Source organism: Coenobita brevimanus, chromosome 6 (assembly GCF_032717465.1).
Source record: "Coenobita brevimanus isolate Jiangsu-jjx chromosome 6, ASM3271746v2, whole genome shotgun sequence".
Taxonomy (NCBI): domain Eukaryota; kingdom Metazoa; phylum Arthropoda; class Malacostraca; order Decapoda; family Coenobitidae; genus Coenobita; species Coenobita brevimanus.
This window is the reverse complement of record NC_136959.1, coordinates 37249743-37260628: the sequence shown is the minus strand read 5'-3', so window position 1 is coordinate 37260628 and position 10886 is coordinate 37249743. Positions and strand designations below refer to the sequence as shown.

General features: G+C 44.7%; 1 non-coding gene across 1 annotated transcript; it reads right to left on the bottom strand.

The window, feature by feature from the left end:
• Positions 1-9778: 9778 nt before the first annotated feature.
• On the bottom strand, positions 9779-9897 carry LOC145403116 (5S ribosomal RNA). The gene has a single exon (XR_013897932.1). It is a non-coding gene; the product is annotated as a 5S ribosomal RNA (ribosomal RNA).
• Between the last annotated feature and the right edge of the window lie 989 nt (positions 9898-10886).

Here is a 10886-nt window from a genome sequence, read left to right as displayed (position 1 = left end):
AAACATTCTGGTAAATATAGTATGGGAAATAGTACAACATGAAACATTTTGGCTACTTACAGCAAGTCCCTGGCCACCTCGATGAATAACCGCCTCCTCTCGGACTCTGACAGTAAGAACGATTTCCTGAAGCACTTGCACTACACTCTTCCTGAAGTCTTGCACTGAACTTAGTCAATAACACACAGAAGTCCGTTCTTTTCACAGTGTTCACTTTAGTCCAAATAATGTTCCATTAAATTTAAGTGTTGCACATTAACTTTTCCCAAGTTTTTTAAGTTTCCAAAGCCAAAACAAAGAAGGTTAGTTACGTTAAATTTCTTTTCTACTTAGTCTTTTCTCCCAACTTGAAAACCTTAACACAACACACCGTTTTTTTCACTGCACAACACTCAAAATTCCCGTGTGGTCTAGTGGAGAAGTTCTTGCTGTTTATTCACTGTCAGAGCCCGAGAGTATCACTGGCAGGCGTCCAAGGGGTGCATCGGTGGGTAGTGGTGATGGCGTACCGACTACAGAAGACTCTGAAGACAGCCGCAAACTCACGTCGAGCGGTGACTCCACTGTAGCTGATGTGCTGGGCTGTGGCTCGGAGCATGAGGGCCTGTCTTGGGGAGGCAACGGAGTGGAACCAGGGCTTGGCACAGCAGGGGTCACGGGCCTGAAAAAACTGTCAATCGTTGACTGACGCAAGGACCGACGATTCTGGCGATTGATGATGCGCTGCCGGAAAGCAAGCACTTCCTCCACGAGTCCCAAGGGCCCCATCTCCCTGTCGCAGTCCGGGTGTTCCAGGTAGTCTAGGACGAACTCTAGATGTTCCCGGAGTGCGCTCAGCTTGGGGATGGCTGGAGTAGTGTCCTGCTGGGCGGAGTCTGCATCATCATCGCCTTCGTCGTCGGAATCTTCAAGTTCGGGACTGACACCAGCAACCGAAGACGCGATCTCGATATCAGACAACGTCTGATACCCAGGATCGCCCTCGTCGTCGTCCAACCACTCACGAACATCGTCCACATCAACATCGTCGCCGTGCGTACGTACCCGTGCATGGAAGTCATCCACGTCAAACCCTAGGAAATTGTACTCCACATCTGTTCCGAGAAGCAGACGAGACCAACCATTTTCAAGAGTTTTCACAGGGTCTTCCTTCCATGCACTAGCCCAGTTGTACAGCGCAGACTTGATGTTGTAGCGGCGAAGGTTTTCCAAAGTCCGCTTGCCTCGAGTGTCACGTCCTTCCCTGCGCTCGTCCTCGTCCTCGAGAACCACCATCACCTCGTCCAGGAACTTCCGACGGTACAGGCGCTTTGTTGCCACGATCACTCCTTGGTCCATTGGTTGAATGAGAGCAGTCGTATTAGGTGGCAGAAACATGCACCTAATACGGCCATTCTCAGCAACCAAGTCCTTGTCGCACGGGTGGGCAGGTGCATTGTCGAGGAGAAGGAGAGCCTTTACCTGGTCGCGAGGAATTCCCAGTGTCTTCGTCTGGTAATGTATGACCTCCTTGACGAAGTGATGGTGAAACCAGTCTTTGAAAATCACAGCTGTGAACCATGCTTTCAAAGAATGGTACCATACGACAGGAAGGACATCCATCACCCCACGAAGGCACCGAGGCTGCTTTGCACGGCCAACAATAACGGGCTTCAGCCGGTGCATGCCGTTAGCATTGGCACAACACAAAGCAGATATCCGTTCCTTAGAAAGCTTGCGGCCAGGTACACGCTTCTCCGTCTCATCGGCGAGAGTGTTCGTTGGCACCGAGCGATAGAATAGGCCAGTTTCGTCAGCGTTATAGACTTGACCGAGAGTGAGGCCCTCCCTGTCGATCAAGCCTTTCACCTTGTGCCGAAACTCGTCCACTCCATCCTCGTTAGCGTCCAATGCTTCGCCATGTGCTTTACGGTTAGTAAGGCCATGTCGCAACTTGAACGCGAAGAGCCAACCCTCGGATGCCTTGAAGTCTAGGGCATCGTGAAGCCTTGCAAACTTCTCAGCAGCAGCCTTCAGCTCCGTTCCACGTACCATCACACCAGCTGCACGTTGCTGTCGATACCAAATCAACGTGGAGCGGTCGATCTCTGCATACTTGGGGGTAAACATAACCTTCCTCTCCACGTTGCGTTTGCTTCTCGACGAGAAGTCAGCCGTGTACTGCATGAGCTTGTCTCGGGAACGCTTGATATCGAACAAAGTCGACCGGGCCAGGTTGAACTCGCGGAGAATGCGAGAGGAAGACCAACCCGCATCAACCTTCTCCAATATCTCCCGTTTCTTCTCCAGAGTCAACACCACTCTCTTCCTTTTCTCAGGAGGCGGGGCCATCATCACACACACTAAGAGTAGGGCAGAGAGCAGCAGGAGGCCTTGCAGGAAGTACGGCACCACCACAAAAGTGAGCACGTGGGCAGCCATGGCGAAGAGCGTAGGTCTTGTCGCGGTGAGAGACAGGCGGGAAGTGGGGAGGATGCAGCGGCGCTCTATCGGACGTCGGAGGAATGACGAACCAAAACAATGCTCTCACGCGGCGCGCGCGGCAAGTTCAAATTACGGACGGCTAAAAATCGATTTTTTTTCCAATTTTTTTGGATTTTCGGACCATTTTGGGAATGTTTGATCCCAGGACGATAAGGTTCGGTTAGTGGGGATGTTCGGTTATTGGGCGTCGGGATATTAGAGTGATTACTGTACCTTAATCTGTCCTATCGCTCCAGTACGGCCTGTGGACCCTCCAAAGAAATGTCGTCTGTGGCACTTTGAAGCTGCGAATTGGGAGGCCCTCAGGCAATATTTCTTTGATTTTCCTGGAATAATTATTGCTTCCATGGCTGGAAGCCATCTGGGTGTGCCTTGCGCATTACAGAGGTTATTCCCTCGGGCATGGAAGCATATATGCCATTCTCATATCCTTTGACTAATGCACGAAAGCCTTGGTTGAATCACGCTTGTTCTAATGCTGTCCGCAACAAGGAGAGGGCCTATAAAAGATATAGGAGCCAACCCACCCCTGAATCACATCTTTTATATGTTTCTGCCCGGAATCGTCCTAAGTCTGTTCTTCGCTCTGCTAAAAGTAATTTCATCCGTACAAAATGCTCTCAACTCTCTAACTTGAATTCTTCCCGCTTCTTCTGGCACCTTGCCAAAACTTTTCTAACAACTTTACCTCATCATCCTTCCCTCCTCTTTTCTACTCCGATGGCTCTGTAGCTATTTCTTCTACTGATAAAGAAGATTTTTTCACTCAGACTTTCTCCTCCAGTTCCACCTTAGACGATTTCGGTGCTGTTCCTTCATCAGTTCTCCCCTCTGACTTCCTCATGGCTAACATTAAAATTTCCTCAGGTGATGTATTTTCTGCAATGACAGGCCCCAATACTAATAAGGCATATGGGCCTGATGGAGTCCCTTCTGTTGTTCTCAAGAACTGTGCTTCTGTGCTTACACCCTGCCTAGGCAAACTCTTTCGCCTTTGTCTATCAACTTGTACTTTTCCTTCTTGCTGGAAGTTTGCACTCATTCAGCCTTTCCCAAAGAAGGGTTACCATTCCCAACCTTCCAACTATCGTTCAATTGCTTTAACATCCTGTATCTCAAAAGTTTTCGAGTCTATTCTTAATAGAAAAATTTTAAAGCATCTTTCCTATCACAACCTTCTTTCTGATCGTCAGTATGGGTTCCATCAGGGACACTCCACAGGCGATCTTCTCACCTACCTTTCAGACTCCTGGTCATCCTCCTTTCGGGACTTTGGCGAAAGCTTTGCCATTGCACTTGACATCTCAAAGGCTTTCGATCGAGTCTGGCATAAATCTTTAATTTCCAAACTACCCTCTTACGGTTTCTATCCTTCTATCTGTGCCTTCATCTCTAGCTTCCTTGCTGGTCATTCTATAGCCGCTGTTGTAGACGGCCATCGTTCTTCTCCTAGATCTATTAACAGTGGTGTTCCTCAGGGCTCTGTCCTATCACCAACTCTCTTCCTTTTATTCATCAATGACCTTCTAAGCTCTACTCGTACATTTAACCCTTTCCACTCATAAGCTGATGACTCCACCCTTCACCTTTCCATTCGATTCCCACAACGTCACATCTCAGCAGTTACTTCAACAAACAAGGGATGAGGCTATGGCACACATAATGTCTGACTTGGCTCGTATCTCTGACTGGGGTAAAAATTATCTGGTTGTTTTCAATGCATCGAAGACTCAGTTTTTGCACCTATCAATCCGACAAAATCATCCACAGGTATACCCACTAATTTTTAATAATATTCAGCTTAATTCTGCATCATCGTTGAACATGCTTGGGGTTTCATTTACTCGAGACTTATCTTGGAAAGATCATATTACATCTGTCATAAAATCTGCTTCCAAAAACTTGGGTGTGCTAAGCTGACTCCGTTCCTTTTTTACCCCTGCACAATTGTTGACTCTATATAGGGGTTTTATCCGCCCCTGCGTGAGTACAACTCTCATGTGTGGGGAGGCTCTCCACATACAGCTCTTCTCAATAGGGTAGAGTCAAAGGCTTTTCGTCTCATTAACTCTCCCCCACTTACTGACTCCCTTCAACCTCTGTCTCTTCGTTGCACTGCTGCATCTTTATCTCTCTTCTATCGCGACTTCAATGGTCACTGTTCCTCTGAACTGTCTGCATGCATTCCTCCACCTCTGCGACGGGCGCGTAGCACCTGTCTAGCAGCAAACTCTCATCCCTTTTCTATCCAACTCCCAAAGCAAGAATTAACCGTTACTCCCAGTCCTTCGTTTATGCAACAGGTCAACTCTGGAACTGTCTCCCTCTGTCTGTATTTCCTGCTTTCTATGATCTCCAGTCTTTCAGACGCAGTGTGTACAGGCATCTCGAAATGAATGGATCTTGGATTTGGCTCTCTCTTGTATTTTGTTTTTCTCTTGGAAAAAACAGTTTTGAGGGCTCATTGCCTTTGGTTCCTTGTTCCTCACATAAAAAAAAAACTGAAAAAGTTATATATCCAAACAAAAATATTTACATGTATGGTGGACCTTAAAAAGAAATAAACTAGAGGTTTCGTAGTAGCAAAGGGGTCAGTGTTGAGATACGACTATCTTTTTAAATGAAGCAAAAGAGGAATCAACCTGCTAAAATATTCTAACTTACCATGAGATGAAAAAAAAAATATTAACCAAGGAGGCCAAATAAAGTTAGGCTACTGGTGGGAAAGTGGAACAAAAACAGACAAAATTCTACTCACTAAATAATTGTATACACGGGATATAAACTTTATTCACTCGTGAATTAAAGAACAAAACTATTCAAACAATACTTACTCACTTATAGCACTGTGCACAGAGTAATGCTGAACGCTAAATACGCAAGTTACTGCATACTATACCAAGACGCTGCAGCTGTACTCATTCACGAAGACGAATGGGCCAAACAGAATCACAAAAGACTGACACAAACTGCCAAACCGCTAAACACAAATCTTTTCCACTCCACCGTATAACAAGCAACAATACACTGAAATGCTGTATCACTCAGAACTAAAGCTCAGCTCGAACAAAAACACATCAAAACAAAACAAAATTCCGCTGAACCAACAAGGTCAGCTCAGAAAAAACAAGTCAAACCAACAGAAACTTCCATTCAGTTTCAAGTATTCATACCGGGTATAAAATGTTCTTACCGGTGAAACAACACACTTTATACTCACCCAGTCCTAGCTCTAAACACAGGGAAATACTTATCACTTCAACGAGAATAATAACCACCCACTCCAGTCACACTTTAATGTCCCAAATGAAAACAAACAGGATAGAACAAAGCTTTTCTCAATACACACAAATAACTCCAGCTTATATGCTGGATTTGCACACCTTACATATGGGTAGCACCTCCAGACACTAATACACACAGATGTACTATTTGCACACAACATATTCGCTCAAATTCACTCAAATCATATTAAAAACTGGTAGGTGGTGAGAGCACCGACAACCATCTCAAGAGGAGTTTGCTGAGCGAGCGAGAAACATTAGTAGGGTGGAAGTAATGTAGTGGTGGGGTGGAAGCAGATAGTAATCGGGTGGACGTAGACAGTAGTGGCGGGGCAGATGGGGTGGAGGTATTCAGTAGTGGCGAGGCAGGTGGGGTGGAGGTATTCAGTAGTAGTGTGATGGTAAGGCAGTAGTGCGGTGGAGATAAACAGCAGTGAGGTGGGAGTAAGGCAAGACAGTGGTGGGGTGGAGGTAAACGATAGTAAGGTGTACATATGACAGAGTTGGGGTGGAGGTAGACAGTAATATGGTGGGAGTACGGCAGTGGCGGGATGGCAGAGGTGGTTGGAGGTAGGCAGTAGTGGGGTGGAAGTAAAGCAGTGGTGGAGTGGGTAGTGGGGGGTGGGAATAAGGCAGTGGTGGGGTGGAGGTAGACAATGCAGGAGTGGGAGTAAAGCAGTGGTGGGGTGGGAGTAAGGCAGTGGTGGGGTGGGAGTAAAGCAGTGGTGGGGTGGGAGTAAAGCAGTGGTGGGGTGGGAGTAAAGCAGTGGTGGGGTGGGAGTAAAGCAGTGGTGGGGTGGGAGTAAGGCAGTGGTGGGGTGGGAGTAAGGCAGTGGTGGGGTGGGAGTAAGGCAGTGGTGGGGTGGGAGTAAAGCAGTGGTGGGGTGGGAGTAAAGCAGTGGTAGGGTGGGAGTAAAGCAGTGGTAGGGTGGGAGTAAAGCAGTGGTAGGGTGGGAGTAAAGCAGTGGTGGGGTGGGAGTAAGGCAGTGGTGGGGTGGGAGTAAGGCAGTGGTGGGGTGGGAGTAAGGCAGTGGTGGGGTGGGAGTAAGACAGTAGTAGGGTAGAGGTAACTAGTATTCCTTTAGATTTGGAGTGAGAAGTCTTATGTATAATTACCATCGTGTGTTTCGACTGCTGAATGCCGACTACTTTAGGTCGAAGCGTTGGCTGATATGATGTGATCATATTAAATATATAGATTATATGAAAATAATACTGAAAATATTTCTGCGATCACCCGTTAACAGAATCACTCATGGTATACACATTACTCGAATGTTTGTTTTATTACAGTTTTAAAATAACTACTGGTCACTCTTGTCAACAATTCTTTTATAATCCATCTGTCACCACGCAACAGTGCCAAATCTAATCCATAATGGCTGGTTAATATTCTATGACATATTACTGGAAGGTGGACATTAGAATTATAAATATCATGACTCAGCAAAAAATTTCCCCAAATTACGGCAAATAATCATACGCATGGTTAGATTACATATCGTTTCCCTCAATGTACATTTTTGGCTCATATTGACTCCATATTCCCTTGCCATACTCATTTACATTCTTCTTGGTTTCAAGGTTGCATCCATTCCTCCAGTTTATTAATAAATTACAACATATACCTTTTGTCCAGCTCTATTCACATCTACCTTGGCACACACTACTCTAAGATCAACGCAATTCCTTGCTCAACACTTTTCGAGAATCGTCTATATTCTTTATTCTATCCAACTTATGTATGTCATAAACAATCATTAAGAGTCCTATGGTATTTCAAAACTATCGTCCTCGACTTTGATCATCATACAATACCCATCATTCAGATCTCCCTTCCCACCTCAGGATATAGGGTGATGTATGATCCAGAGGGCCAGAAACAACCTGACAGAATAAGGCGCTAACCAAAGATTGCCCTATTGAGTGGACCACATGTCCCCTGACAGGTTAAAGCAAAAAATGCATGTAGCATCACATTTACTTACTTGATGGAGAGAATCTGGTGCTACCAAGTTAAAAAGGGGTGCCAAAATTTCTATGGTCATATACCCATCCATCCAAAAATTCATCCAGTCAGGGCGATATCTTGTTAGTTTTCTAACCTCAACAGTTTCCATACCCCTCTAGCTCACAAACTCGTGTACCATATCTATTGACCTTCTTCTTGGCCTACCAGCCTCCTCTCCCCCTTTGAACTTCATGTATGCCATGTTACCACTCTATCCACACTCATTCCTTCTACATGATTATACCATCTACGCACACTCTATTTCACTCTGGTGTTCACTGATTTCTTTTTTTCACACCTCTCAAGAATCACATTGTATCTTAACCTGTCCACTTTCCTCACTCCACACACATTCCTCAACAGTGCCATCCCCACTGCTCATAGACTTAACTTCATTTTCATGGTACACTCTAGTTTCACATCCGTACGTTAGAGTAGGTCCTATAGCTTCTTCACGCAAGCCTCTTGCAGTCCCAAAGCTCAGACTTCAGCTTCTGGTGCTAAGGCACCAGCTGTTTTCTCTGCCTGTCACATTCTGCTTTCCACTTCTTTTGCACATTTACCTCTCTTTTGTATCACTTAAAGGCTCATCAGTTGAAGTCTCAAGTCTGTAATATCAAACTGGCAGTCATCTTCTCCCTGAATGACTATCACTTTATTCTCAAGGCACGAATCTCACAGATATTAGCAAAATTGCACGTTTGCCAATCTATTGTTTGCTATGTGAGCAGCACTGCATCATCTGCTTACATCAGATTTTAGATACTCCATCCTTTACCAACGACATCTGTCTCTCCGTTACTCGCGTTTTCACCTCTCATAACATATTTCATATATATCCTGGACATTCAAGGGGACATCATACAACCTTGTCTCACGCCAACAGTGACCTTGATCATTCACCTGGATTCCCCATCTACCTTCATGAACGCTTCAAAACCTTCCCAAAAGCTCTTAACGGCCCTCAACAGCTAATTATCTACATCACAGATATGCAATATCTTTCATACTATTTCTCTGTTTACTTTGCTGTATGCTTTTTCCGGATCCATAAGTGGCATAAATACCTTTCAGTCTTCTCCTAAACATTCCCCACTCTCTGGTCCATTGCAGATATTAAATCCCTACATCCTTTGTCGTGTTTAAACCGCCTCATTGATCACTCACCAGGCCTTCTGATATATCCCTTACTGTCTCTACGATAATTCGTCGACATGCCTTTCCCAAATGTTCAAAATACTCATGCCATAATCGTTTTTGTACTCACTTCTCTCATCTTTATTTTTTTGTGCAGAGCTAGTGTACATTAGCCCCAGAAAGTATAGGTGCAGGGTGTGATCGACGACTAGCGAAAAGATACGTTCAACTTGTGAATGGCAGGGAGGGTTGATAAAAATATGGGTGCTTTTATTATAGACAGTTGTGTAATTACAGACGTGTGGAATGGGTACAACAAAATAGTATCTTCATACATAAATGCTGGAAACTCAGCAGGAGTACAGGGCTGGCCGGAACAACTGACATGTTCCAATATCTATTGCCTTTGGTCTCAACTTCTTCACGCTAGAGTATGCACCGATACTTTTTGGAGCGGTACAGCCATAAAAATTTTCCACTCTGTTGCAACAGCATTATTTCGCATGTCTACGCCTTCATACATATCTCTAAAGAACACTTCTTTTGCTTCTCATCACCACACATAATAATCTCTGCATACACCTTACTAGCACCTGGAGCTTTCCCCCTTGTCAGCCACGTCACAACATTCTTCACTTTTCTTTATATTCTTCGTTTCGTTTTCTGACACTAAATTCCTTCTCTGCACACCACCAAAACCAATCAGTTTTACACTCATTCTGCTCTTACCATTTCCATTCATCCATCCATCCATCCATTGCCAGACGCCATGTATCCCAAATGGGGTGGCCAAGGGCTTAGAGTTAATTGTTTTACAGGGAGGGACACTAATCCTCCACCAACCCCACTTGACACGTAGGGATGCCAACAGCATCTGGTGTTCCCGGGCGGTCACCCATCCAAGTACTAACCAGACCCAACGTTGCTTAACTTCGCTGATCGGATGGGAAGCGGTGTACTCAACGTGGCATGGCCGTTGGCATTTCCATTCATAAGTCTTTCAAAATATTCTTTCCATCTGCTCCCTTCCTAACTTCAGCATGTCAGTTCTTCCACTTCCATCCCTCTCACTTTAACACTTCTTTCCAGTTTTACGTTTTACCACCTCTTTCCAGAACTTCTTCCAATTTTTAGATTAATTTGCATTTGTTTCCTTTCCAGATTCCAGGTTCATCATTTATATCCCTCTTTTACCTCCTTACAGTCCTTTCACCTGCTTTTAACTTTCAGTGTATTCTCTTCTTAACTTTAAATGTATTTTCACCTTTCATTAAAATCCTTTTCCAACATGCACCCAAGTCACTTCTTGCTCTTCTTCTCCACTTCTCTTTCAACCTCTTCATTCCACCATGAGGCAATTTTCTTCCTATTCGTTAACTTTGCGACTCCACAAACTGTTTTAGCAACCTTAACTAAGCCTTCCGTATTTGCATTGTACAAACTGTCCAGATTAATTTCCTCGCAGTTCATAGACTCGAACTCCCTCAAAACTTTCACCTGGCAATCATATGTCACGTCTCTGTTTCTCAGTTTCTCCGCTTTCTGTCTCCTCTGACTGATCATATATATATCCATCGCACTCCTTTCAGCTTAACCTTGCTTGCCACATTCATATAATCAGGCAGACCTCTGCATCGTCCTGTCACCTCACTCGTATCACTTAACCCCATAAAACCATTTTCTCTACAGACACGTAATCAATCAGTCTTCGTTCAGGTCTATCTTCATTTTCTCTGTATCATATATATTTGTGTGCATCTTTATGCTAAAAGTACGAATTACAGATGCATAAATTGACACACGACCTTCAGACGTCTTCCAGTATTGTGTTCCCTGTACTCCATAATGACCCATCATATCATAATACAGGACCAGTGTCAGTACTAGCGTTCATATGTTCATGTCATCCATAACACACATTTCATAACTCCTCGTCATCTGTTTCATTACTTAATCTAGCTCATCCCAGG